Genomic DNA, 27,619 nt, shown 5'->3' with positions numbered 1-27,619 from the left:
TGCAAAAGGGAAAGAAGGGAGGCTCACTCTCTCATCAGCGGTGGCAGGAGAGGTGGTAGCTGAGTACCTGACACACAGAAAGAGCTTCAATGATGGCAGGGCCAGCAGTTACATTAAAGTTATGATACTGGCCCCAGAAGGGAATTCTTGTGCACTATTGGTGGGAATGCAGATTGGTGCAGCCACTATGTTAAACAGTATGGAGGTTCCTCAAAAAATTAAAAATGGAACTGCCTTATGACCCAGCAATTTCACTTCTGGGTATATATCCAAAGAAACCCAAAATGCTACATTGAAAGAATATATGCACTCCTATATTCATTACAGCATTATTTATAATAGCCAAGATACGGAAGAAACCAAAGTGTCCATCAAAAAAAGAAAAAAAAAACAAAAACTAGTGGATAAAAAAGCTGTGGTACATATATATACAATAGAATATTACTGGGCCATAAAAAAGAATGAAATCTTACCATTTGCAGCAGCATGAATGGACCTAGAGGATATTATGCTAAGTGAAATAAGTGAGACAGAGTAAGACAAATACCACATGATTTCACTTATATGTGGAATCAAAGAACAAAATAAAAGATCAAACAAAACAGAAACAGATTAATGGTTGCCAGAGGGGTGGGGGTTTGGGAGAGTGGGTGAAAAAGGTGAAGGGATTAAAAAGTACAAATTGGTAGTCATAAAACAGTCCTGGGGATGTAAAGTATAGCATAGAGAATATAGTCAATAATACTATAATAACTATGTATGGTACTGTGTGGGTACTAGAAATATCAGGGGGAACACTTTGTAAAGTACATGATTGTCTAAGCATTATGCTATACACCTGAAACTAATACAAAATAATATTAAATCTAAACTAATTGAAAAATAAAATTAGAGAGAAAAAAAGATCCTGGCCCAAAGTCACATGTCACTCAGAACTCAGAAGAGATGGCATTTTCTTGCCAGACCAGTTCTGAGGCTTGGTGTCGAATGCTATTCCAGGAAGCTCAACCTTCATCCCAGCTCCCCAGTTCTCCCAACAATTCTATGAGCTACCCAGTAACATTTCTGTTTGGTTACCCAGAGTCACTTTCTGTTGCTTGCATCTAAGAACCCTGATTGATACACATTAATACTGTAAATGCTTTATTTTACTTTACTATCCATTCACCCATCTTACAACCAGTTGAAAGAAAGTCCTTTAACATACAAACAAGCTGAAAACAGAATAAGTTATATTTGATATGCTTCTAGGCATCATTTTCTAGATTTATTAAAACTTCTTTATGATATTGTTAAGTGAAAAGAGGCAGGATATAAAATAGTATAGATGCTGTATTTTTGTTACACACATAAGAAAAGAATGCACTAAAATACTGTCATTATCTTGGGCTAGTTGGATGGGTGATATTGATTTCTTTCATTTTGCTTATACGCAGTTTATAAGTTTTTCACGACGCATGTGTAATTCTTGTATAATAAAAAGTTATTTAAAACACAGAAACATATCTGGTTACTTTCTGCAGGTATGCTGATGTTTACCTTCCACCTCTGTCAGGATGTTCTAGGAACAACTTCCTTCCCTTGGTCTGATATTCCCAGGAAGATTCCAGATTGGCAATGAACTCTCCTGAGGCCCCACCTCAGTCCTCAACAATGAGGGCTTCTTCTGGGCAGGGGCGTGTCCAATGTGGGAGAGAGTTGAGAGGAAGTCCTCAGCGTGCCCAGCTCCCACCCCTCCTCCCTCCCACCTCTGCTTGCCCGCAGGGGGTGCATTCTGGTCTGCTCTCTGCCCACAGGTAAGCTTACCAGACACCCACTGCCCTTACTGTGGCAGGGCCGAGAGTGAGTGAGACGAATTCCAGACAGTCCTTGGCAGCCGCACACCTAAGGCACGGTTCCCAACTGGTTTTATCGGTAACAGAGCTCCGTCTGTCTCCTGCCTTTTGCTTCTTTTGCTTTTCGTTCAGTTCCAAAGCTGGGAGGGGAGCGGAGGGCTGTGATTTAGTGGTCCCAGACACAACCAGGTACCCGGGACCTGTGATTAACACTTCTCTAGGTTTCTCAGTGCCCTACATGCTCAAATCCAGGGACACAGGGCAACACCAGGAGATGGCCAGCTCTTCTCAATCCTACCTGTAACTGGGGAGCACACACGCCACCTCCGATGCGCTGCCAATCCGGCCTGCAGCCTCCCTCTCTGCGGCTTTGTCCGGAAATGCATCATTACTTAATATTCAGAGCCCCACAACAGGATTCAGTGCCTTAGTAACAGGAGTATAAAACCTGTGTCATCAAGTAAAATGTCTGAAGCTGGGCCCTGAGGTTTCATTAGCAGCAAGACATTCTAATGGGATTATAGCTCTTTTTGTTCAGAAAGCAGGCACTGTTGGAAACTTATCTACCGATCTTAACCGTTTCCTTCACAAAGTATGTGAAAGGAAGCAAATTGTGGAATCTCAAGTCTGCAGTTCTACCTCGGCTATTTTATTATTCCTTGCCTCGCTCAGATAAAATATCTGTTTCATAAGTCATTACTCTTAAAATCAAGTCATAAAAACATGCCCATCTTCCTGAGTTTATCAGCATTTTGCAAAGTAGCTGGATATGGCAAGTGCATTAAAATTCCCAGTAAAGTAGCCAGCCAACTTCCAAATTTTACATGTAATCTCTACCTGACAGCTTTCAGGGTAAACAATAACCAAAGTCATTCGCTTCTTTCTCAGGTTCCCTGACAATCTTTTCCTCAAATTTATGCTTAAATTATAATTCAAGGTCATGAAAGCAACAGTTTAAGATACACGCATTAAACAGAAAAGCAAACCTCACTTCACCAAGCCTTAAAAGTTGCTTCCTTAATGCACCAGCATGTACATTATCGAAATGTAAAGATCTAAGTACACACAGATACACAAAAATAGAAGAATACTATTGGGTGCCTAAAAATCTTCAGATACAATGCTTCTGACAGCATTGTTTTCTAGAAAATCAATCAAACGGTGCTTAAATGACCAACGAAGCTCGTGATACGTTGTTTTTAATAAAACAGGGTTTTGGTGGCTGGCCTCGCAGGGGGTTGGGACAGGCAGATGGTATGGACAAGGCCTGAAGGTCAGGGCTGTTCGGCCAGCGAGTTTAGGCTACTGCTGCCCAGGCTGGGCCACCTTGCTGACTGCACTGTGGGCCTGAATCTTGCAGCGTGCCTCTCCGCACTGAGTCAGAGCTGGACATCACCTCAGATGTCCTTGTTTATGGTGTCAGGACAGGTGAAGGGCTAGTCACCTGCCAGGAAGGGAAGAGCACGGTTAAAAGTCCTCTCTCTATATGCTGGCTCCTCACGGTCCGGCCACTAGATCCCTGACCTCACCGTGTCTCACCAAGAGCAAATCTAAAGAGAAATGAGAACAAGGACAAGAACAACCTATACCAGAGCCGGGGTCGGAATACATAAATGGGATAATTCACAACGAACTTACAGGAAGCAGGTAAATCATCGGCCCTGATACACTGAAAGCTCAGGAGCTAGAAGTACCTGTTCCAATTACTCAGCAGTTGATACCATAAACTTTACTAATTAGTCAAATTTACATGTAAACACACTTATAAACATTTCCCCACAAACTATGCATCAATATTGAAGACAAATCTGATCGAATACTTCGGAATTTGTCAGCCATATCTGCTCAGGCATTTCTCTTTCAACTGATTTGTCCATTTCACAGCAGGTAAAAATTATTTTTAAGCTCCATAGGGAAGTTTACCATTTAAAAGCATGGATCACCCAGCTATTATCGAGCCCTGTGGTTTTAGGACCCCAAGAGAGGAGCTCCAGAGGCAATTCAGAGATGGTCTGAAGCTTTGAGGAAGGGCAATTCAACTAGTCTGACTCCTGGTTCCCCGCTCTATTCCTCACCCATGCTGCCTTTTTAAAGCTCTTGATGGACCAAAGCTGGAGGCAGCCCTATGGATGAGTGAGTCTCAGTTCAAAGCTGCGATGCTTGGTTAGCATAATCACTAGTCCGGACCTCCCCTTAGAGTTCTTGACTCCGATATTCAAGTGTCCACCTTACACACAGGCCTCACAGACACGTTAAAGTCAGTGTCTTCCCCACTCCCTGCCCACCCCTCCCACTGAGTCATCTTCCATTTCCACCCCTTATTTCAATGACTGGAAAGCCCATCCCTCCAGCAGCACAAAATGAACCCTGAGAGTGGGCCATGATGCCTGTTATTTATTTCCCCACCTCCTACCCCCAATCCACCCCAACTACTGATGGCTTTGCTTTACCCGCTAGATAGCTTTCCAGTCTGCCCATTTCTCCCCAGCTCCTCTGCCAGAAGTATTCCAAATCACTGCCTCCCCCTGGGAGCTCTGTAATGGCCTTGAAGGCGAATCACCTTCCAGTTTGCAAAATGATTACAAATGTGCTCTCCCTTTGCTCCCTTTCCAATCTGCTGCCATAGAAAATCACAAATCTGATCATGTCTCTCCTATATTTGAAACACTGAACAGCTTTCTATTGTCCTCAGAATAAAGAGTGGCCTGAAGCTTCTGCCTGACCTGGCTCCCAGAGGAAAGGGGCTACAGGGCCCCATCAACCCACAGGCTTGCACAGGATTGGCACACTGTCCACGCCGAGCACGTGTGTGTAGAATAATGCAACCGAGGGTGAACACTGAGAAAGGTTAGTGCTCAGATCACAATGGGTAAGGCCTGTCTCACTCAGGATCATTCTCTTGTCCTACAAGGGTTAGTTTTTCAGGGCCTCAGAAGACATGGAGGAACATACAGTTTCCTCTCAGCCCCAAGATCTACCCAGTATGACATCAGGGCTTAAAAGGGGGGGAAGGAGGTATTCTTTTAAGGTGATTTTTAAAGACAGTGACAGCAGGTTAGCAGCCTTTAGGCTTCCGATTAGCGGAATTTGTTAAAGTAATAATAAGGATTTTAACTACTACAGCTTCAGTCTGAAATGAGAAAAAGTCTAGGAATTGAGAAAGCAGAAATGTTCTTTCCCACAGGCCTTCCCCCTCCCCCATTAATAAACAGAAAGATGAGAGACAGAGGTAAACGTCAGTGTGGTATAGTAGTTACATGGGCACACCACTGGATCCCGGCTACCTGCCGACTGTGATCTTAGGTAAGTCACTTGACCTCTCTGTGTGCCTCAGTGTCCTCATCTGTCAAATGAAGATAATATTAGCTTACATTATAGTGTTGTTGTGAGGTTTAAATGAATTAATGTATGTTAAGTGCTTTGAACCATGTCTTATATTACTTACAATGAACAATATATAAATGTTTGCCATTTTAGTGTTAGTAGGTGTTTTTTAAAGCTGCTTTACAGTATTCTAGCTAATACATTAACTGATATATTTTGGTTAAATTGGGACTGAATTAATGTTTAAAACTATATGACATTAAAAGTTAAAATATGGCCCAGCCGGGCGTGGCTCAGCGGTTGAGCGTCGACCTAGGATCCAGGCGATCGGGGTTTGATTCCCGGTCAGGGCACATGCCCGGGTTGCGGGCTCGATCAATGACTCTCTCATCATTGATGTTTCTATCTCTCTCTCCCTCTCCTTTCCTCTCTCTGAAGTCAATAAAGATATATTTAAAAAAAAAAAAAAAAGTTAAAATATGCACTGGCTTGTTTTGTTGTACATCCAACTATTTTTAATAAAAATATTCCAAATGTATAACCTTGTCGATTCAGATAAAACAAAATGCCTGTTACTGGATGGTTGTTGGTTTCTTAACAGAGTGTGACAAAAACAGTCCTCAAATATGCATGAATAACCTGTTCAGTATCCAGTGAATTCCCAAGCATATGCCTCATTTACCTTTGATCTATAAAGTAACAAAATTACATTCCATTAACTGACTTGGACAATAAAATTAATCAGAAAAAAATCAACAAAACACATCTCTGCATTAAAGCAGAGCATGTATATCTACATCCATCCTTGAGTTGTCAAGTATATGTTAAGATTACATCAAACAGAAAGGTACTTATAAAAATGATTTAAATGTTTTCAACTGGATACACAATATCCAATGACAAAGGAATTCCACTTCTAAATATATACCCAAGAAATACGAATGAGAACAGAAAGACATGTACAAGAATTTTCATAGCAGCTTTGATCATATAGCCAAAACTGAAAATAACTCAGATGTCCAACAGAAGACTGGATAACAAATCATCACATAAATACACAAATGAATACTACACAGCATTGAGAAGAACTGATGCATGCAATAACATGGATATATCTCATAGATATTATGCCCAGTAAAAGAATTTTTAAAAAGTACATAGGTGATTCTTTTATATTAAGTTCAAGAATCATCAACTTGTCCCAGACAAGAAAAGCTAAAGGAGTTCATCACCACCAAACCAGTATTACAAGAAATGTTAAAGGAACTTCTTTAAGAATAATAAGAAGAAGAAAAGATAAAAACATGAATAGTAAAATGTCAATAACTATATACCTATCATTAGTTACTTTAAATGTAAATGGATTCAATAAGGAAACAAGACCCATACATGTGCTGCCTACAAGAGACCCACTTCAAATCAAAAGACACACACAGGCTGAAAGTAACAAGAATGGAAAGAGATATGTCATGCAAATGGAAATGAAAAAAAAGCTGGGTAGCAATACTTATATCAGAAAAAATAGACTTTAAAACAAAGGGTATAACAAGAGAAAAGAAGAACCCAGCAATTCTACTTCTGGGTATTTATCCAAAGAATCCCAAAACACTATTTAGAAAAGACACATGTATCTCTATGTTCACTGCCACATTATTTACAATAGTCAAGATATGGAAGCAACCAAGGTGTCCATTAATAGAAGAATGGCCAAAGAAGTGTGTGTGTGTGTGTGTGTGTGTATAAATATATAAATAAATGTATATATTTTCATATATATAAATATATAAAATGAAATATTACTCAGCCATAAAAAAGAATGAAATCTTGCCATTTGGAACAACCTGGATGGATCTAGAGGGTAATACGCTAAGTGAAATAAGTCAGACAAATACCATAAGGTCTTATTTATATGTGGAAACTAAAAACCAAAATAAATGAACAAACAAAACAGAAATAAACTCATAGATACAGAGAACATTTTGATGGTTGCCAGATGAGGGGCTTGGGGGAGGTGAGGGATAAAGATGTACAAATTGCCAGTTATACAAACAGTCACGGGGATGTAAAGCACAACAGGAAATACAGTCAATAATATTGTAGGAACTATGTATGGTGTCATATGGGTACTAGACTTATCGGGGTGATCACTTCATAAGTTATATAAATGCCAAATCGCTATGTTACATACTTGAAACCAATATAATGTTGTATGTCAACTGTGACAGGTCAAAGAAAGAGGGGCTGTGTTTGCAGCGAAGGCGCTTCTACTGACAATGGAATGGGGTGTGTGTTTCCTGTGATCATAATGTGGGTTCCCCAGAAGCAGCCTGCTTGAGCGGAAGGAGGTGGAGTTTAAAATTAGATGTGTTTAGCACCACCACACACTTACCAAAATGGCTTAAACTGAATGAACGGTAGGATAGCAGGTGCTGACAAGGATGTGGAACCACCCCAATTCTTGTAACCTGCTGTAGGGAGTGTAAATAGGTAAAACCACTTTGAAAAACTCTTGGGCAATATCGCTAATCCTCAGCATACACCTATTCTATGACTCAGCAATTCCACGCCTGCAGAAACAAGAGCATATGTGCACCAAAATAAATGTGCAGGAACGTTCACAGTGAAACAACCCAAATGCCCTTCAACAGAACAATAGATAAACTCAGGATAGTCACACAGTGGATTCCTAAACAGCAATAGAAAGGAATGAACTACTCATAAATACAACATGGATGAATCTCTAAAATAGTATTGAAGAAAGAAGTCCAATGCAAAGGTTAAATACTCTATGATTCCATCTTTATAAAGTTAAAAACAGGCCAAACTGCTGCATGGTGATAGAGGTCAGAGTAGGGGTTTCCTCTTAGGGTGCTGGTTAACAGTGACTGGGAAGGGACTCGAGGGAGTGTGCGGGTGGAGGACAGGGAGGGGCAGGAAATGTTCTATATCTTGACCCAAGAGCCGGCTGTATGGGTTTTCAGATACGTGAAAATTCAACAACTGTGCACTTGAGATTTCTGCTCTTTACTGCGTTCAAATTATATTGTCATTTTGAAAAATCAAAAATTAGGTGGGAGTGTGAAATTTTTATTATTACTCTGGACTGTATTATGTGATTAATAGACTGGATTGAACATTTCACCCCTTAAGAGTACCTAGGAAATCTCAGGGACCTGCCCAAGAATGTTTCTACTCCAATGGGGAAGACAAGACAAGATTATTAAGTGGGTAGGAAGACTCCATGTGAGAAGAACCAGGGATGGGTGCTATTTGCACCCTGAGCCTAGCCTGTCAGTAAACCTGTTACACACACAGGGCAGTTTCTTTAACTTGAGATTCCTGAACAAGACAGTGTTTTTGGAGTTTGCCGAAGTTATTACTTGGGTTTCTCTTTGCGAGTCCATTGCCAAGATTAGCTCTGACGTGATGGGAGCCATGGTCCATGCTGCTCTCCGCAGCTCATTCACCTGTGGCTGGAGCTACTATTCAGAAACGTTCGGGAAGAAAGCAGCGCCCTTACTTAGCCCAAAGATACCCACAACAGCTACCGGCTCACGCTGTTCAGGGCAGCGGCCATAACAGACCCTAACCATTCCTTTCGGCTAATATACCACTTGGCTAGAGAACACTTAGCTTAGCTAATTCTCAGCTATTAGCCTATTTCCATGAGGTTGCAGGAATAGAATTGTTTCAGCGTATAGTGCGTGTGTGTGTGCGTGGGTGTGCGTGAATTCCTTCCAAGATTCTCCTTTAGCTTTTGTTTTGAGTGGTTTGAGGTGGCAAAGTGACCACATATATTGTTATTCTTTTCCTCTCAAAGACCCCACTTAAATACATAAAAAAGGCATAGATAAGGTATAAACCTACAGAGGGAAGATCCATAAACAAGAGATTTCAACACATTTCTTTGGAAGTGACTGGACTTTAGAGCCCCGGGGATGCAGCTCTAACAAAAGATGGGGCGGAGAAGGCCCTGGAAACAGGAGAGTCACTGTAATCAGACAATTGGATGCCAGCCCTCTGCTCCGAGCAACACACACATATCCCCGGGAGCCAGCAGCTGCTCCTCAGGGAAAGACTGGTATTTGGGGATTCCCAGTGAGGCAAACGAATGGCTCTCGGCCTGACCACCCCAAAGAGAAGCCACTGGGCAGCTGGTGGACAATGTCAGCGTCCCTCCCAGATCCTCACCCAGCCAACAGCCAGCACTTTAGGCACTTTTGGGGAGGGCTGCACTAGCTTTGCACTTTTATGTGAAGAGCCAGATACCTGAAAATTTATTTCCTGACCCCACCCCCCACAATCCCTTTTCACCCCCAGGCCCTTAGCCAATACCAACAGGTATGGAGTATGGAACACTGACCCCATTCACTCAGGCTGGGACAACCCTGGGGCCGACTTACAGTCCAGAGCTCCCGTCAGGACTTTGAGATCGCATCATGTTTGACTGCTTCTTGCACTCCCTTCCCAGGCACCAGGCCGCCCCTTCTTAAAAAAGCAGAGCCCACACACCCCAACCCTCTTCTCAGCGTCTGCTCTGGCTAGCCCAACCCAAGACCTCTAGGAACCGTACCAACTAATCCAGACCTCCGAGCAGCTCCAGTGTCACAGCCCTACATGTGACTGGACCATCAATGAGGACCAGACATTTGCTGAAGAGCCCCAGCATAGAAGGGGGCAATCCACATAAGCCACACGATGGGAACAATCCACTGTAATCCTCCCAGTGGAAGAAAGAAAGAGGAGGGGGTGGTAGAAAGGGGAAAATTCGATCAGAGAGAAGAAAAGGTAAGATTCACCGTGCAGGTAACATAAGGAACGAAACCTTAATCATCCACCTTCATACGCACAATCTCTCGACTTCAAGGGGAGCCCGCCCATTCCACAGGAGAAACTGCAGACAGATGGTTAATTACCTCCCCGCCACCTTGCAGTGCTTGGGTAAGCCTGCCCATCCCGCTCCCTCTGCCTCCATCCACCAAGGGTCATTTTGTAAACAGTCTTTGCATCACCAGTGTGTATGTTGTGTCTCACCTGGAGCCGCTCAGATATAATAACGCACAAAATCCTGAGCCCCTCAGCCTTTATTTTTCCCCAGGCAGGCCCCAAATGCCTTGCAGGACTTAAATATAATACGCACTTCTAAACTGGCTTAACATTCCATCTTCCAGGCTAGACACCATCTACCAGAGTGGTAGCAATTTATTCCAAGTCAAAAGCACACTTTATAAATTTATTTTACACCAGCTGTGGATCTTTTTTCCATCTTACAGCAAATTCATATATTTTGGCAGACTAAAAAAGTCAAGTGCTCATTCAAAAGCTTTCCCCTTCCTTAAGAAAATTTAATAAGGATTACATACTATTAATGATTTTGGTTCCAATTTTCTAGCATATTCCTTTCCCCCTACCCCTTAAGTACACACATACACACACACACACACACACACACACACACACATACAATTTCCTCATGAGAGAACCCAGAGAAACATTCATCCTAAAATATTTGGAAAAATAATACACACACACACACTGCTGTGATCCCACCATCCAGCTTCTGCCCAGCTCATTTTGAAAGGAACATTTTAAATTTATATATTTCCTGACAATTCTATTCCGGGCTCATATTTATTAAGAAGTAAAACAGGAGCTGTGATCAAGGCTTGCTCTTCAGAGACGCAAGTGATTCCTTGATACATGTTGTGGAAATACATGCATCACAGATGAAGACGTGGTGCAAAGATAAAGTCCAGTATTCCAGGGCCTCTTTGTTTACAGCCAAATGCACAGATTTCTGGCCGTCGAGTTCAATTTTGGGGAAAGCACAGCAAAAAGCAGGGCTGCTGGCAGCTGAGACAGAAAAGCACTTCAGCCTCCAGAGCTCCTACAGGGACAAAAAACCCCGGGGACCAAAGCTAAATGTTTGGCCACTTTGTTCTTCTTTAATAACCCTTTTTATGCTGAAATGCTGGTTTTGTTTTTCCTTCTTTGGTCCATGCAGTTCTTTTCCTTTTATGGCTGAAGGGTGGAGGGGGGTGGGAGTGGGAGGGCTTTAAGGCATGAATTTTAAAGCCTTTAAATTTAATTACAAAATGTTAACTCAATCATCCCCAAAAGTTTACTAGAGAATAGGTAGAATTTCTGTTAAAGATGGAGAAAATAAGATACATAGAAAAGCGGCAGATTTTCCTATCTCTATTAATTTAGCAAATATGTATTCAGTATATCCTATACATGTGGGTGAGTATGTGGACACTAGCTATATGCTATTATCCTTCCCACAGCTAAATGATATTTTTAAAAATGTAGGTGGGGGTGTATACTTTGGAAGAGAGATGGGATAAAGTGGGCAGCAGCGCTGTAGTCCAAGGTGAACCGTGGTTGCTTGCTAACAAGTGGTACAAGGTGCTGTGAGCGTTTATGCCGGGCTTCGGCAGACTAAAGTCTGTGAGACAAACCTGGCCCACCACCTGGATTTGTACTGCCCAGGAGTTGGAAGTGGCTTTTACATTTAGAGATAGATGGTTGGGGGAAAAGATCAAGAGAGGAATCAAAATTTGTGACATGAGAAAGTCCTATGAAATTCAAATTTTAGTGTCCATACATGAAGTTTCATTGGAAATACAGCCATGCTCACTGGTTTACGTAATGTCTGTGGCTGTTTCTGTACTACAGCAGCAGAGCTCAGAGTTGTGATACAGGTGGTGTGGCCCACAGAACAGACTTACTCTCTGGCCCTATACAGGAAAAAATCTGCTGTCCCCTGGTTTAGAGGAGGGAGACATCACTTCTGCCCAAGCTCGTTGTGAAGAAGCAGCACGTCTATCTTACTTTCTATAGCCCTTTACATCCCATCTGACTCTCCCATCAGCTCTGTGTGGGCAGAGATGAAAACAGCAGGTTTCATCATTCCCACTTTTACAACTGGGGACACTGAGGCTCAGTCCAATCCAGAGACTTGTTCAATGTTGGTAGGTTAGCACTGGCAGTGCCCTATTACAGCCACCCGGACCCTGCACCTTGTGGTGTCGAGACTAGAAAGATGTCAGTGCACACAGACAGATGTCCCCTATGGGACAGGAGTACCACAAACAAGTGAGTCCAGCTGGGCAGGTGGGTTGGGGCTGCTGCTGGGCCCAGGACAAAGGAGACTCGAGGCCCAGGAGCTGTCAGGGCCTGATCCTATCTCTGAACCTGAGGCAAGTCACCCTTGTGCTGTCCTTTAGTCACTGAGAGAACTTCTGAGAGCCTCAGAGTCCTGTCTGCAGTGTCTTTTCCTGATGTGATTTTGAAGAATAAATGGGATCATTATGAGAAGCAAATGAGTTATCTGTGTGTGGCACTTAGCACAATGCCTGGTGCTTTGTAGTTGTGATGGTAACTTGTTTTCATTCTCTGGATTTGCAGAGGTTTTAAAACAAGGATTGGTAGGTACTTACCTTAGACAGCTAGAAAGTCATAAAGGACGCACTCATACCTGAACATAAGAGTAGGTCAGACTTTCACACTAATACTATGGAAACCTTCCATCTGTGGAACAAATTCTAGCTCCTTTAGCACAAAATTCCCTTGGGTATTAGCTCAGGAAAAGAGAGTCCTGTACATTCAAGTTATCTGGAATGAAAATTGTTAATGGGTGTAAAAACTATTTTCACATTTGGGGAGAAATACATTAGGTTCAAATGGAGAATTAAGTAATTGAACTGAACATCTAGAACTCCCAGGGTTTGGGGGGTGGAGTCTTGGGAAAGAGGCAGGAAGGGAAAAGAACAGGAAAGAATTGTAAGGAAAGATTAGCCAGACCAGTGACTAATCAGTCCTGCGATGAGGTCAGGGCCCAGCAACTGGGCACAATTTACACAGCTACAGAAAAGCTGAAACCAAGGGTCCTATGACTATTAAATTTAGTTTTAAATTCTAGCTCCCATCTTACTGGTGCAGAAACCAGACACTAATAAATATCAGTTTGTCCAGGACCTGTGGCCATTAAACAAATAGTGGAAGTCATCCACCTGGTGGTCCCTAGCACTGCTGGATACTTCTCAGAAACTTCCTTACCCAATTTGGAGAGGCTTTAGCAAAAGATGATGCGCTACTCCAATATGTTGATTACCTTCTCATTGCCAGTCTCAGAAAAGAAACTTCTGACAAAAGCACCATTCTAACCTTATACTCTCTGGCTGAACAGGGATCTAAAGTTTCCCAAAAGACAGCCCAAACATCCAAGCCCTCTGTGATAGTTTTGGATTTGAATTATCTCAAGGACAAAGAAATTTTCTCCCAGACAGGAGGGAAGCCCTAGCCAGGGTGGCAATCACACCATCTGCCAACAGCTAAGGAGATTTATAGAAATGGCTGGCTTTTGTAAGATCTGGATTCCAAGATTTGGCTTGATCACAAAACCATTATATGAGGCCCTGAAAGGAACAGGTAAGAGTCTTTGATTTGGACTGGGGATGCCAAAAGGACTTCAAGACTATTAAAGGCCCCTGCCTTAGGCCTCCTGTACTTAAGAATGCCATTTGACTTGCTTGAACATGAAAACCAAGAAAAAGGGTCAGGGGTCTTGACCCAGAATCTAGGAAATATTAAAAGGCCAGCGACCTACTTCTCAAAATAGCTGGACACAGTGACTCAGGGATGGCCGGTTTGTCCAAAGGCCAAAGCAGCTACTTATGACCATCCACAGTACCTGTGTGGTACAGTGAGAATACTGGCTGACCTCCTGTCAACTGGGGAAATACCAGGGGACCCTTTCAGGCAATCCTAATGTAACTCTCAAGACTATCTCTACTGTAAACCCAGCCACCCTGCTTCCCCCTGAGCCAGAGGGACTGAAACATGATTGTATTCAAATAACTGAACAAGTCTATTCTAGCTGACCGGCCCTGACTGACTAACTGCTAAAGAATCCTGATCGCAAGATGTTCATGGATAGAAGCAGCTTCATGGATACAGGGAACCAGAAAGCAGGAGATATTAGGCCTCCTAAAGGCAGTTTTGGAACCTTCTGAGTTGCCATCAGACATTGCCCTGGTCGTCAGGAGACAGACAGCCTAATCTCCCAGGGAAATAATAATAAAGCAGATCAAGCTGCTGCCAAACTGGCAGCTCAAACTAAAGTCCCTGTCCCCCTGGTAGCCACCCTTATTCCTGACATTGACTTAAAGCTAGCCCAGCCTGAATATTCCTCAGAAGACTCAGGAAGAGCAAAAGAATGGGGCTATTCTACTCACCAGAAAGATGGATGGATTAGCAATGAACTGGAGGTCATTCTGATCCTGAAACACCTGATGGAGTAAACAGTCAGCTCCATCTACCAAAGCACCCATTATGGACCGGGTACCATGCTCCAATGGATGCAGAAATACGTTACTTCAGATATGCAAAGAACTGTTCAAAAGATAATTCAGATATTCATTTTGTGTGCCAGAAATAACCCTAGCACAGGACCTCACCCAGGAGTCAGAGGGGTTTCAGAGCTGAGAAAGAAGGTTGAGAAAACTGACTTCACTATGATGCCCCAAACAGCTGGAAATTATTGACATTTGCTAGTCTTTGCAGATGCTTTCACAAGATGGGTCAAAGCATTCCCCTGAAGATCAGAGGTCTCTAAAGTAATAAAAGCCTTATTAAAGGAAATCATTTCTACGTTTGGACGGCCCTCCTCTATTCACAGTGACAGTGGAAGTGCCTTTATTGCCAAAGTGACCCAGGAAGTTTCTCAACTTCCAGAAATACAAAGGAAACTTCCCATCTACTGGAAAAACGAACAAGATGAACCACACTTTAAAGAAAACCACTGCTAAACTCTGCCAAGAGGCTAAGCTAAAATGAGTAAGGTACTGGCTATTGCTCTGCTTAGAATGAGAGTAGCCCCCAAGAGCAGAATTCAACTGAGTCCTTATGAAATATTAAATGGAATGCCCTTCCTGTGTCTTAGAGAAAATCTTAGAAATGTTCATGACCTAAAAACTAAAGAATTAGACACTATAAGGTAATCCTTGGGATTAACTTTCACTGCTATTTATGTTTTCTTCTAAAGGGATGAAGATGTCCTGTTACAACATTTCAACCCCAGAGATTGAGTATCTTGAAAATCCTGGAAAAATAAACATCCTAATGACCAGTTTGAATCTAAGTGGGTGGGAACCTTATCAGATTTTACTAACCACTCACTGTTCTGTGAAACTAGGAGCCAAGCCCTGAATTCACCCCTCTCAAGTTAAGCGGGCTCCAGACTTACGACCCACCACCCGAGTGGCCGAATCAGCAGAAACCACCGCTCCACCACCTGCGCGTTCCTGGGAGCCCATCTCAGACAGCAGGGCCCTCTTCAGAAGGAAGACATCTGAAAACCCGAACGAGGCTTCACCAAAATGAAGAGACCCCTCTCGTGGAGATCCAAGATAATGGTTTGTTTTCTAATCTCTAACTTTTGTTTCGATTCCCACCTGCCACAGGTGATGCCTTCCTGTCGTGGGCTGTCACCTTTGCAGAAACGCAGACGCAGCCTGCCGGGGTCTGTGGACTGCTGCCTGCGTCAGTGCGGAAGGGAGCCTTGGGTCATACACACGTTCCGCATCTCAGGCTGGGGACGACGGATGGAGCAAGTCACCCAAGATCAGCTGGGGTTCCTCTCCCCCACTCACATACAGGGGAACTCATGCCCAGTCGGACAAGAACACTGTACATCTATCCCTGCTTATAAGGCCCATGCTACTGGTCTGTTAACCCACACGAGTGCAGCCATGGACCAGGTTGGTACCGTGTCCTACGGGGATGCATTCACCCCCTGGCTCCCTTGTCTTCCAAGTCCCTGGGGAATGTCCACATTAGCTTCCTCGTGGTACTGGGATACTAATCCGGTGCTGCCGCCTTTACTGCCTGAGGGCAGCTGAAACGAGCAACCTGATGATCATTCAAACCTCGGACCCTTGGCCTGGACCCAATAATACTTTTTCAATTACATGTAAAACAGCTTCACTGCTCTAACCCCCAAACTGTGTCTTTTCTTTGCAGGAAGCAGCCAGAGCGGGCGTTGACCCTTCTCCAAGACTGACGAATGACCAAAAGAAAGGAGGGAATTAAAACTGAGGGTCCTTATGACTTTGATTGAATTGAGTTTTAAATCTTAGCTCTAGAAATCATCTCTCTTCTCTCTGTGTGTCTCTCTCTACTCAACCTTTCCCCCAGATAATCAGCCACCCTGGAGACAGCAGAAGACAGCAGCCCCGACCTGACTAATGGTCATCCAGTCTGGACCTATGTCAGGGTAAAGATTACATCTCGACCTATGTTTCATCTCCTGAGCCCTAAGGAGGAAGGACCCTCTGGCTACTTTCCCATGAGACCGGATAGGGGGATGCTAGAACAAAAACCTCAGAGCTGTCTTCAAGACCTGAAGAAATGAATCATTACCCTTACCTCACCTCTGACTAGTCAGCTCCCAGCACAACCCTGAACCCCTAACCCAGTTTGTCTTGGATTTTCCCCTATATAATTTGTAACCTACATATCACTGGGGAGTCAGTTTGTTTACAGTACATGCTTCCGGTCTCTGTATTGGCCAATTCAATATTAAACTAATATTTTTCTTTCTGTACCACAAAATCCTGCCTGTGTGTTTCTTTGGGCCAGTGTGAGCAGGCAGACGGACCCCAGGGAAAACACTGGGGTTCTGGTAACAAAGCTACCAGATTTAAGAACTAATCCATTCATCTTACTCTAGTTTCCATTTTCCACACTAATAATTTCTTCTATTGAAAATAAAATATTTACTCAAAAATAAAGTTTCCTTTCAGATTATTGTGACATCGTACACCCACACCATCAAATATCCAAATATGCTAACAATTTGAAATAAATGGGGAGGGGAAACAAACTCTGACATGAAATTATTTCACACTGTAAGAAAATAAGTGCTCTTCTGATGGATGTAACACAATAGAACAGTGGTTTTAAACTGCTTGTCAGGACTCGTTCATTAGTGCTGAAATCAGTTGACTGGACTGGCGATCATACAGAATAGAAAATATCAGAGTGTATTACATATAATAAAGGACACGCATTTTTGAAACTTTTGTTTCAGTGATATGTTCGTGTGTGTGTGTACACGTGTGTTTGTTTACATACATTCATCGATATTGTATGTGGTGTAAATTGTATTCTCACTAGGGATTGTGAAGTTTCAAAGCCTCCAAAACAGAGACTAATCCACTTCTTTAAGATATGGTGTATCTGTTAATTAATACAGAATTGACTCGAGTTACAAAATTTATCAAGAGTCAGAAACATAAATGATTAGATATCATATTTCTAAAATAATTTTATATAATGTGATTTTAATTTTATATAGTGTTCAGAATGGCTGATCACTTCCTTTATGAAATAAATACTGCTGTGTTTTCCACACTAATTAGTCCACATGGAGTAGCAGAGGAGTCTGCAGAGGAAACTAAGTGGGTGGGGATGGCTTTCACCACCACCGCACTTCAACGACCTCCCTCAATCACTTTGCACATGTGAAAAGAAGAGATTTCTATTCCCTCCAAAATTATATTTCATAAAAAAGAGAGTTGCCTTATATTTGAATCCACATAAAATTTCCCATATTATGAGGCCTTCTCTCAATTACTTTTTTCTAATGCCCAAAAGCAAAAAGCCTATTATCTCCAAGATAACAGGAATTAAAATCAAGTGATTCATTAATGCTAGATGTGATAGAAACTAATTTTAAAGAGAGGGACCATATCAAAAACATAGTACCTGATAAGACTGAAGATTTCATGAAAAGGGGATGTCTATTCCAAAAGTTACTTGAGAACTATTTGGAGAAGATAGTCTGAAACAACTCAATAAGTACTAGATAGGGATGCTTATGGAGGTCACATGACTGAAACAGGATAGTTGAATGAACAAATAAAGAAGGCCAAGATTTCCACACCAGTTTAAGTAAATACTCCTTGCCAACTGCTTGTGTTGTATGTCCTTATATAAGTCACACAGTACTGCTAGATTGTGCAGATCATGAATATACATCTATAGGAAAAAAAACAAAACAAATGTTTTATGTTATGTGAATGGGTGTACAGTGCTTGGAATACAGTTTGTAGTAGCAGTATGCAGAAATTCAAGAATGATAATATTTCAAACAAGTTAGATAGAGACAAATATGCCAAAAGTAGCCTAATAATAAAAAAAACTCCTGAGTCAAAGATGTGAAACATTTGAATAAATGATTTCATAAAATGTGAAAGTAGAAAGATATCATATTTCTAAATTAATTTTATATAATGTGATTTTAAATATATGCAAGTAAATGAAATATAACTAGGCATTTTACTCCTTATATCCTGAAAATGTACATATTCTGGTTGATATAAAACCTTTTTTAAAACTATCTTACAGGAAAATTGGGGACCACTTTATAATCAAGGATACTTTATACATGGGCATATATGGTAATCTGCATCCCAGATTACTGAGGGTTGTTACTAGTTGGCTTGTGAGTAAACTGAACTGTAGGTAGCTGTTGCAATACATTAAAATTCCTAAATTAAAATACCAGTAACTCCTATCAAGCCAATTTTCATCCATTAAAAAATTATTTCTGCTACCTCTGTGCCACATGGAACAGAGGCCTTTGTTGCCCTGCCGCATGTCCCCCAAGCCCACTTCTGAGTTCACCCGTCGCTCTGATGGACAGTTCCCTTACGCACTGCCAGCGCCCGGCCATAGCCCACTCTGCCTCTCTGCTGATCTATCTACCCAGGGGCTTTCTCCCATGCCTCTGGAGATTGCTCGGGCTAATGGCAGCCCAAAAGTGCTGGGGATTTTATGCCCCCAGTGTTAAATGGTGGATAAACATCCCAGTTTACCCATTGCTTGGTGCACAATCATAAGTTCATTCTACATGAGACCAGAGAGCGGAGCCTCCATTGCCCACAGTGGTAACCTGCTCATTAGTCTACCTCTCACTGGCTTTCTCTCCTTCCCTGTCTCATTTCTTCCCCCCTCTCGCCTATGCTTCTTGGATCACCTCCCAAATACACTGCTTGTCTCAGGCCCTACATGCATATATTACTTCAGCATCATGTGGCTATTTTGTGTCCTCTTTGAAAAACAACCGTCTGCAGAAATCAAGGTAAAAGAGCTTTGCCCTCATTCTTTACACCTGCATGACTTAGATCTTTGGAAATGTCTCATCCATTCCTTTCAATAAGTATTCGATGATCCCAGACTAATGCAAAAAGGGTTTCTCTTGTAGAGTACACCCAGAAGAGCAAAACAGAGTTCTAGCCTCAAGGACCTTACACCTGAGGATGGGACATGAAACACGGAGGAAGAAAAGAGGCCCTATAACTAAAGGAGATGCAGACAGCAGAAGAGCGACGTGGCACTTCTGCGAGAGGGACTCCTTCCAGCTCACCGGTAGTTTCATCACTACCTAGACAGAGCCAATCTTCAAGTTTTCTAATCTACATGTTTGACTGTGGATAGCATCTTTTTATAAACGCAGCACTGACTCACACACAGCACACACAGGTCAGCCCCCAAAGGGCATGTGGTGATATGGCTTTATGGGCCACTGATTCAAAATCAAAAGGCAAAGCATCAGGCACCAGAGGCCACGGCCAGGTGAAGCAAGGAGATCAGCGAGGCTTCTCTGCTGTTCCTTGAGCATGCCAAGCACTGTTCCCCCTCAGGCCCTTGGCTCTTGATATTCTGTCTAGAAGGCCTTTTCCCCAGTTACCTGCCAGGCTCACCCCTTCCTGTCGTTAAGCTCTCTCTGCTCCAGGCCTTCCCTGACCACCCCACATAAAGTAGCATCATCTCCTACACTGTCACATTCTGCTGCCTTTCCTGCTTTATTTTTCAGAGCACTTACCACCACCTGACGTATATATTTGCTTATTTATTTTCAAATCCGGTCCCACTAAAAGGTCAGCAACAGCAGGGACTTACCCTCCCTTCATTCTCCCTGCACCTTGCTGTATCCCTTGCACCTAAAAGACTGCCTGGCTCAGGGAAGGTGTTCAATGAACACTGGTTGGAAGAATGAATAAATGATTTCATCATTAGAACCTTAAAATCATCACTCACCACCGAAGTTCCACCAACTCGTCTGGAATCATGACCCAGCCCCTAACTCAAGGGTCTAAAGTATACACAATTATTTTGTGGAAAAAAAAAATTGTTTTGGTAAAGCGACAACATATGTAGCAGGTATAAGTAAAATCATTTAGTCCTATCAGACTTGTATAAGCCACAGAAGGCAATTCATTCAATGTCACCCACAGTATAAATACGAAATCCTGAAATTTTAGATCTTAGGCACTATACCTACCTTACTACAAAAAATATTTATCCAGGTACTCATGGGACAAACATTAGTTGAGTGCTTATGACGGGTATGGTGTTGGGTGAGGTGTTATATTTGTTTTTTCTTTTGACAATTGACTTTATATTTCACTGTAGAGCCGTATCCTGCTGTTATAGAGAAAGCTCATCTTTTTAAACACACTTATGCTTTTTTCCAATATTTTACCACAAGCTTTATTTATTTAGGTCAGCAACGCCTGAGAGAGAACAGTCACAGGAAATGCTCCACAGGTAAAGTCTTTTATTTAGCTAATTTTAAAGGTAAATATTTTTCCCTTTTCATTAAATTTAAAGGAAAAAGGAGTGACAAATGTATTTAACATTTAATGCTCACTATCACAAAAATTATGTAAGCAGTAGTCAGGCTGTAATTACACAGCGCTAACTGGTTCCACTACAAATTCATGCTCTCCAAGCGGAGGAGACCCTCAGAGTTGGGCGATAATCTTTTTTCACCCTTAATTGACTCATTGCGACTTTTTCACAGTACATACTCCAAGTCTTTGTTATTCTACTCACCTGCTCACCCTTCTTTTGGCTTTATACTTAGAAGACTTACCAAATTCCTTTCCTTCCACCTGAAAATCCCCATGCTTCTGTCTCAAGAGTCTTTCCTTTGCCTTTATCCAATATGGTTCCATCTTCTTGAAGATTCCATTTCATCAGTCGAGCCTCTCTCTTCCATTTTCAATCTCTCTTCCCTTCAATAGATTCTTCTCCTCCACTTTGAATGTAGGCTCAAGTCTTTCTATTCTAAAAACATTACTTTCCCGCCCCGCCGGTGTGGCTCAGTTGGTTGATCTTTGTCCCACATGCCACGAGGTTGCTGGTTCTACTCCCGGTCAGGGCACATGCCTGGGTTGCAGGCTCGATCCCCAGTGCGGGGCATGCAGGAGGCAGCCAATCGATGTTTCTCTCTCATCTATGTTTCTCTCTCTCTTTCCCTCTCCCTTCTTCTCTAAAATCAATAAAAACATATTAAAATAAAATAAAAACATTACTTTCCTTCTACTATGCCATTGCTTTGACACATCAAACTCTCCTTGTGCTTTACCATCTGACCTATTTAAAAAGACGTCTGTTTTCACTGCTGTCCATGGACATCACCCCTCACTCTTTAACCCCTCACAGCCTGGCTGCCACTTCCACCTGCCTCCAAGATAATCAGGGACAGCCAGGCATCAAAGCCAATGGCTTTTCCTTCATTGCAACCCCACCCCCATAGGGTGTGCAATATAAGTGACGAATGATGGTAGTGTTGCTGGTGGGAGTGGGTTTCTTAGGGTACTGCTGGAATAAGAATTTCTGGAGGCCCCCACCAGAAGATGAGGTATTGTCGAAGGCTTTATTTCTGTGGAATTATGTCCCTGAGTTTCCAAGGTCCCATTTCCCCTTGTTCCACCAAGGAAGTATAGTTGGGAATTCAAAAAGGCTAGAATAAAAGCCAGTGTCCAGAGTTTCCATTCCATATTGGAGCAGTGTCCAATTTAGCATCAGACTAGCATAGTTTGTGTTCCCAGCTGCAGTCCACCAGTCCACTGCATGTGGGGTCCGCAGGGCCACATGGCTATGGAGGAAACATGGGCAAATTGCAAGGAAGCAGGAGCAAAAGAGCCCCATGAGCCAAGAGTCAGGTGGAACAAGAGAGTGACCTCCTTTATTTAAGGGACTATGTATTCCAAAATTTTCATGCACTTGCAGGGGCTCCACCAACTCTGGCCAATGAGCTCTGTTCCCATAATTGACTGACAGGCACCTACCTTCCCTAGTCATCCCAACTTCACTGTGCATGTGTCTACCCCCCCCCCTCACTTTGTTGGACCCCTTCCCCCAGTGGACTGGTGGTGTTTTCCTGGGGAGTGCAAATTTACAGCTTCCTGGTGAAGCTGCCCAAATGACATGCCTATAATGTCTGGCCTCCCTTTTGCTCTTTTCCTATAATTAATAACTAGCTAATTACAATGGTATCAGTAGCTCCCCTCCCCTTTCCTAGCTTCCTACCACCATTTCTCCAGCTGCCCTTTGTTTAATACTGTTCTCTTTTTTCTCTCTTTCCCCCTAACATACAGACACCCCCAAGGACCCTACCTTTACCCTTTGCTTCTTTTCACTCCATTTTCTTTATTGGCCATTCCTGAGACATCAAAATTGCTAGTAAGTGATGACTTACTAATCTCTCTTTGTAGCTCTAATCTCTCTCCAAAGACCAACACCTGTATTCTAGTCCCTTCATTTGGACAAACCTGTCATGCCCCAAATGAAACTCCTTTTCCCTCCTCTTCCTCACCCCCCTCTGACCCTTCTTTCAATGGCCCCAATCATGCTTTCAGCTGAGCCTGACAATGACCTTTGATTTCCCTGTGTCCAGGTTACTCCTGCACCCTGTCTCTTGAGTCTGTCTTCTTCTTCACTCCCACGGCTTCATTTCCCCTTACTCCTCATTGACTAGAGCCTATCATGTCTTGCTACTGCCAGTCTTTTCTCATTTCATTACGTTCAAGACAACGCCATAAGAGCATCACTTTAAAGCACAGATCTGATCCTGTCAACCCTCCTCTTCAGAAACCTTCCATTCCTCTCTGGTACTTACTGAATAAAATCTGCATACAAGTTGCTCCACAATCTTGAAAGAACCTCTCTTTCTCACCTCATTACCTCTCTCATTACCTTTCTTGGCATTCTCTGTGCTCCAGCCAAAGCACACCATTCTTTGTTCTCCGTGCAGGAACACACCTTTCCACCGCTAAGCTTTTGCTATGGGTTCCTCCCCAAGTGTGCTCTTCCTTCCCTGCCAGCCCAAAGGCAACCTGTATAAATCCAGCTCAACTTCTATCTCTTCCATGTAACCTTCCCTGATTCTCCCATTTGAAGTCACTGATGTATCTTGTGAAGTCCCACAGCACTGCAGAAATATGGCTTTTTCAGCATTTAGCCATTTTTCCAGCATTTTTATAGTTAGTTACATGCACCATGCCCTGTCTCCCCTTCCAGGCCAGGAACTTCCTCTGGGCAGGATCTAAGTCTCTTTATTCTTCAAATCTCCAGCTCTCCCACCATTTCCCAAACCCTACCCAAAGGTATATAGTGCCTGAGATGCAGTAGGCTATTAACAAATATCTGTAAATTAATGATGGTGACCCAAAGGGTTAACTATGGATTTTAGGCTTGAAATTATCTCAAGTTTAGCTATAACCACTTTTTTTTTTCTTGTTGAATACAAGCCCCATCTCCCCCATAGTTTATTCCTTTAGGTCCCACAGGTCAATTTTCAAATGTCTTTTATTTCCAAGTCTTTGGAAAAACAAACTTCTTTAAGAGATGCAATAATGAAAAAGAAAAGCATTAATGCTACTTTAAGTGAAGAAAATGCATCCATCTAAAACAAATGGCTGGTTGCAGGCTACAGCAAAAGGTACAGCTGTGCACCAGACTGAATTACAGGATTCGAGCTGCCGCAATAACCTTACTTAGTCCAATCTTTAGAAAAGCCAGGAACTGCATTTTACAAGTAACACATTTGTGTTAGAAAGGAAATCACTAATTCCTGAGTCATCAGTTGTGCTGTTGTATAATTCTTCTTTTTCTGTACAGTTTATTTGCCTGGACAATTGCTAATATTCTTAAACTTTCTTGTAAGACATTTACATCACTGGATTTTACATGCAAATATAAAGACAATAACTTAAAAAAAAAACCCTCTTAGAATGCCCTTTAAATTCCTTAAGTACTTTTCTCAGAAAGAAATTGGCAGAACTAATAAGAGAGTAAAGAACTAAGATTCAAAATTCATTTTTATAAATCTATCCTTAAATCTTGGGTGAGCTCCAACAGCCTCACATTAAAATTTTAGAAGGTTTGACTTGAAGGACACAGGGAAGTTTAATGTTCACGGCTTCAAGAGCACCTGGCCTATGTATCCTCATTAATTAAGAGAAGATAAATGGGAAGAAAAAACCATGTGGATAGCCCTAGTTTTATTATTTCCAATGTAACAATGATATCATGTAACCTTTGCTAAAACCAAACAAGATTTTTTAAACAGAGAAAGAAAGAACCCTCTAATGCCAATGTATTGTATACTCACTTTAGCTGTGACTGCTACAAAGAGGACCGGGGCAGCCAGTTTGGATTCTGACAGCAATGCAGTGGAATTTAAGGTGTTATAGTTCAAATATATGATCTAAGCAGGTTAATCTAGTCACACTACATTTTAATAAAGAAGTATCAATATATTAAGTTAAAGGTGCATTCATTCCTACAAATACCACCGGAGACATACCAGCACTGGGAAGTCAAACTGCAGTGGACACACATGTGAATATGCCATCTCCCTTCCTATTTCCCCACCCAGCCCCACACAAGCCTATCTTGATTACAGAGACAATTAAACAGCTATAGAATCTCGTTGCAATTCTCCGTCCTGGCTCCAACTGGGTGACTTACTGCCAGTCTGACATTTGCCAAATTCTCTGTTTGCAGGCTACATGGGCTGGGAAAGCAGGTTCACCGGCCGGGGACCCCATCACCTTGGGTCTTGTGGGCTTTCAGTTCACGGATGACACATAGCACCACCTAGCCATTGTGAAAGCGGGGAGAGTGGATGTCTCTAGCAAGAGAAATAAAGTATCCCTTTTCCTAAGGAAAATGCCCTGCCTGCGTGACGATGACTGATGACCGAGGGGGTACCAAACATTTCTCAGTGCGATCTTTTTCTTCCTTTTAACCCCCCTCCCACTACCAAATCTCTCTATACCAACCTTCAGAGTTCATTCTACAAGAACCCAAAGGAAGACCACCCATTCTTTGGCCATTAGGTTTCCAGGGTTTAAATGTGGGGATGGGAAGGTCTGGTTGACATTCAAAGTTGTGGGGATTGAGAGAAGACTGTGGCCGTTAAAGACCCTTCTCCTCCAGGTCAGACAAGAGATAAACAATAGAAACTGCAGAGTCAGGGCGGCTAAGACCCTCACAGAACAGGGGCTGAGGAGAGGAGCGTCACAGGATGGAGGCTCCCAGGGACACCAGCAAGCCCAGAGGGGTAACCATTATTCCGCTTCCCTGCCACGCGCCCCAAGCCACATGCACACTTCCACATCCCCGTGTCAAGAAGCCAGAGAAAGGGGAAGTGAGAATCCATCCCTACCCCCGGCCACCCACACGCAGGAGCAGGACCGAGGCGGTACTCAGAGTTGTGGGGTCAAAATAACGCACAGTGTCCCACAGCCCGCGGTGACGGAAGTCAGGGCGCCCGCGGACCTGCAGGTCTGGAGCGCAGTTTGCGGAGCGCGGATGCGGCCGCGCGAGTGCACGCACTCACACACGGGATCTCACGCGCCCGCCCCTGCCACCGACCCCTCCGCACGCGCGCCGGGCGCGTCCTGCCCGCCTCGCCGCTGCCGCGGCCACGCTCTCCGGGAGAGTCGGCGGAGACCAGGGGTCCCAGCCGCGGTTCCCGAATGCCATCCCCAACACCTTCGGTCCGCCCCCCATCCCCTCGGCTGTACCTTTTACACACGCACACACGCGCGCGCACACACACACACACACACACACACGCACACGCACACAGGCACACACAGTCCTACCCTGTCTGTCATCAGGCGCGCCCGCGGCCCCCAAAGCCCCGCACCTCTGCGCGCACCGGACCCCAGGCATCCCCACCTTCAACTCCCCCTTCCCCCGCCCCGCTGGCTCCGTGGCTGAAGGAATCGCCCCTGGAGGTCGCCGGCGGTCCCCGCGCAGCGGCACTATTGTTCCACGCAGCCCCCCTGCACCCGGGGGCGCTCCCGGCGCGGACCCCGCTCCGTCGGGGGCGGCATCCCGCCGGGCTGCCCCCTCGCGCGCCCATCCCTGGCGGCGGTACCTGGCCTGACAGCTGGGTCCGCGGGCCCGCGGGAGAGGCGGCGCTAATGACAGCGCCGGTGCCAAGCCCGGGAATAAAGCTCCGCTCCGGGCGCTCCTACCTCCAGCGCCACCATCTTCTCCCGCCGCCGCCGCCGCCGCCGCGCCGCCGGGACCGCCGCCGCCCTCGCCCGCTCCGGCTGGGGCTCCGCAGCCGCGCTCGGGCCCCTCCGGCCCCGGCCCCACCCCCTTCTCCCCACCCTCCCGCCCCGCGTGACGCGCGCCCCGGGCGAGCCCGGCCCGCCTGCTGGGGAGGGCGCGGGGGGGGGGGGGCGCGCGCCCGCCGCGTGCTAGTAGCGCCCCTGCCTCCCACGCCCACCCGCGTGCGCGCGCGGCGCGAGCCGGAGGCCGCGGGGCGGTGTCCTCCGCTGAGCGCCGGCCGCAGGGCCCCCGCCCCCGTGCGGGGCGTCGGTACCTCTCGCCGCCCCTCGCGCCCCGGCCGTCGCCAGGGCTCCCGGGCCCTCCTCCAGCTCCAGGCCGGACGCGCGGAGCGGGAAATGCGGCTGCATCCCCGAGGGGACTGGCCGGGACCTCCACCCTCCTCCGCCGAAGCCTAAGGGGTCCCCGCTTTCTGAAGCCGCAGCTGTGGCCAACCTCGGAGCGCAGGAGCCGAGCCCGCTGCAGGACCCTGAAGCTGGGCAGCCGCGTGGGCTCCCGCGGCGTGTTCTCTGCCCTTAGTTACTTCCGAGCTTTCCCGCTCCCAGGCTCCTTAAGTACTGCCGGCACCTCCCGGCCCGGGGGCTGCGAGAGCACCCTCAGGAAAGGGGGTGACTGCTCCGGAACGCGCTGCAGTGCGGCGTTTCCGCCGCTAGGGGGCGAGCCTCTCGGGTTTGGGCCGGAGCGACGCGGGCTTGGCTGGCAGCCTTCGCGGGGCACTGCCCAGCCTTGCGGGAAAGGCGGAAAGCCTCTGGGTTGTGATGCCAGGAAACGCTCGACTTGGGTTTTCTGCCCGCTTCTCAGTTCTGGTTGATCAGGACTTAAAGCCTATTTGAACCTGGCTGAGGGCTGAGAGGCAGGGAGGGGATCTTTGCAGCAGGGACCAGGTGGCAGGTGCTGCGCCGTAATGAAAAGCAGTGCGCTGGCCGGGCCACCGGAGACCTGGGTTCTGGCGCCAGCCTCACCTGTAATTGGCGGTGTAATAGGAGCCCAATCATTCCCCCTCGTCGGGACAC

General features: G+C 44.7%; 1 protein-coding gene across 2 annotated transcripts in view; it reads right to left on the bottom strand.

Annotated features, from left to right (window-relative positions):
• Positions 1-26,592, bottom strand: part of APBA1 (amyloid beta precursor protein binding family A member 1) — a 182,581-nt gene extending 155,989 nt beyond the window's left edge. For both annotated transcript variants that reach the window (XM_081151710.1, XM_081151711.1), the window contains exon 1: positions 26,510-26,592. The gene's annotated coding sequence lies outside the window, so the exon portion shown is untranslated. The remainder of the gene's footprint in view (positions 1-26,509) is intronic.
• Positions 26,593-27,619: the final 1,027 nt, after the last annotated feature.

Source organism: Miniopterus schreibersii (assembly GCF_964146895.1).
Source record: "Miniopterus schreibersii genome assembly, chromosome: 11".
NCBI lineage: Eukaryota > Metazoa > Chordata > Mammalia > Chiroptera > Miniopteridae > Miniopterus > Miniopterus schreibersii.
The sequence above is the reverse complement of the archived record's forward strand: the minus strand, read 5'-3'. Positions and strand labels throughout refer to the sequence as shown.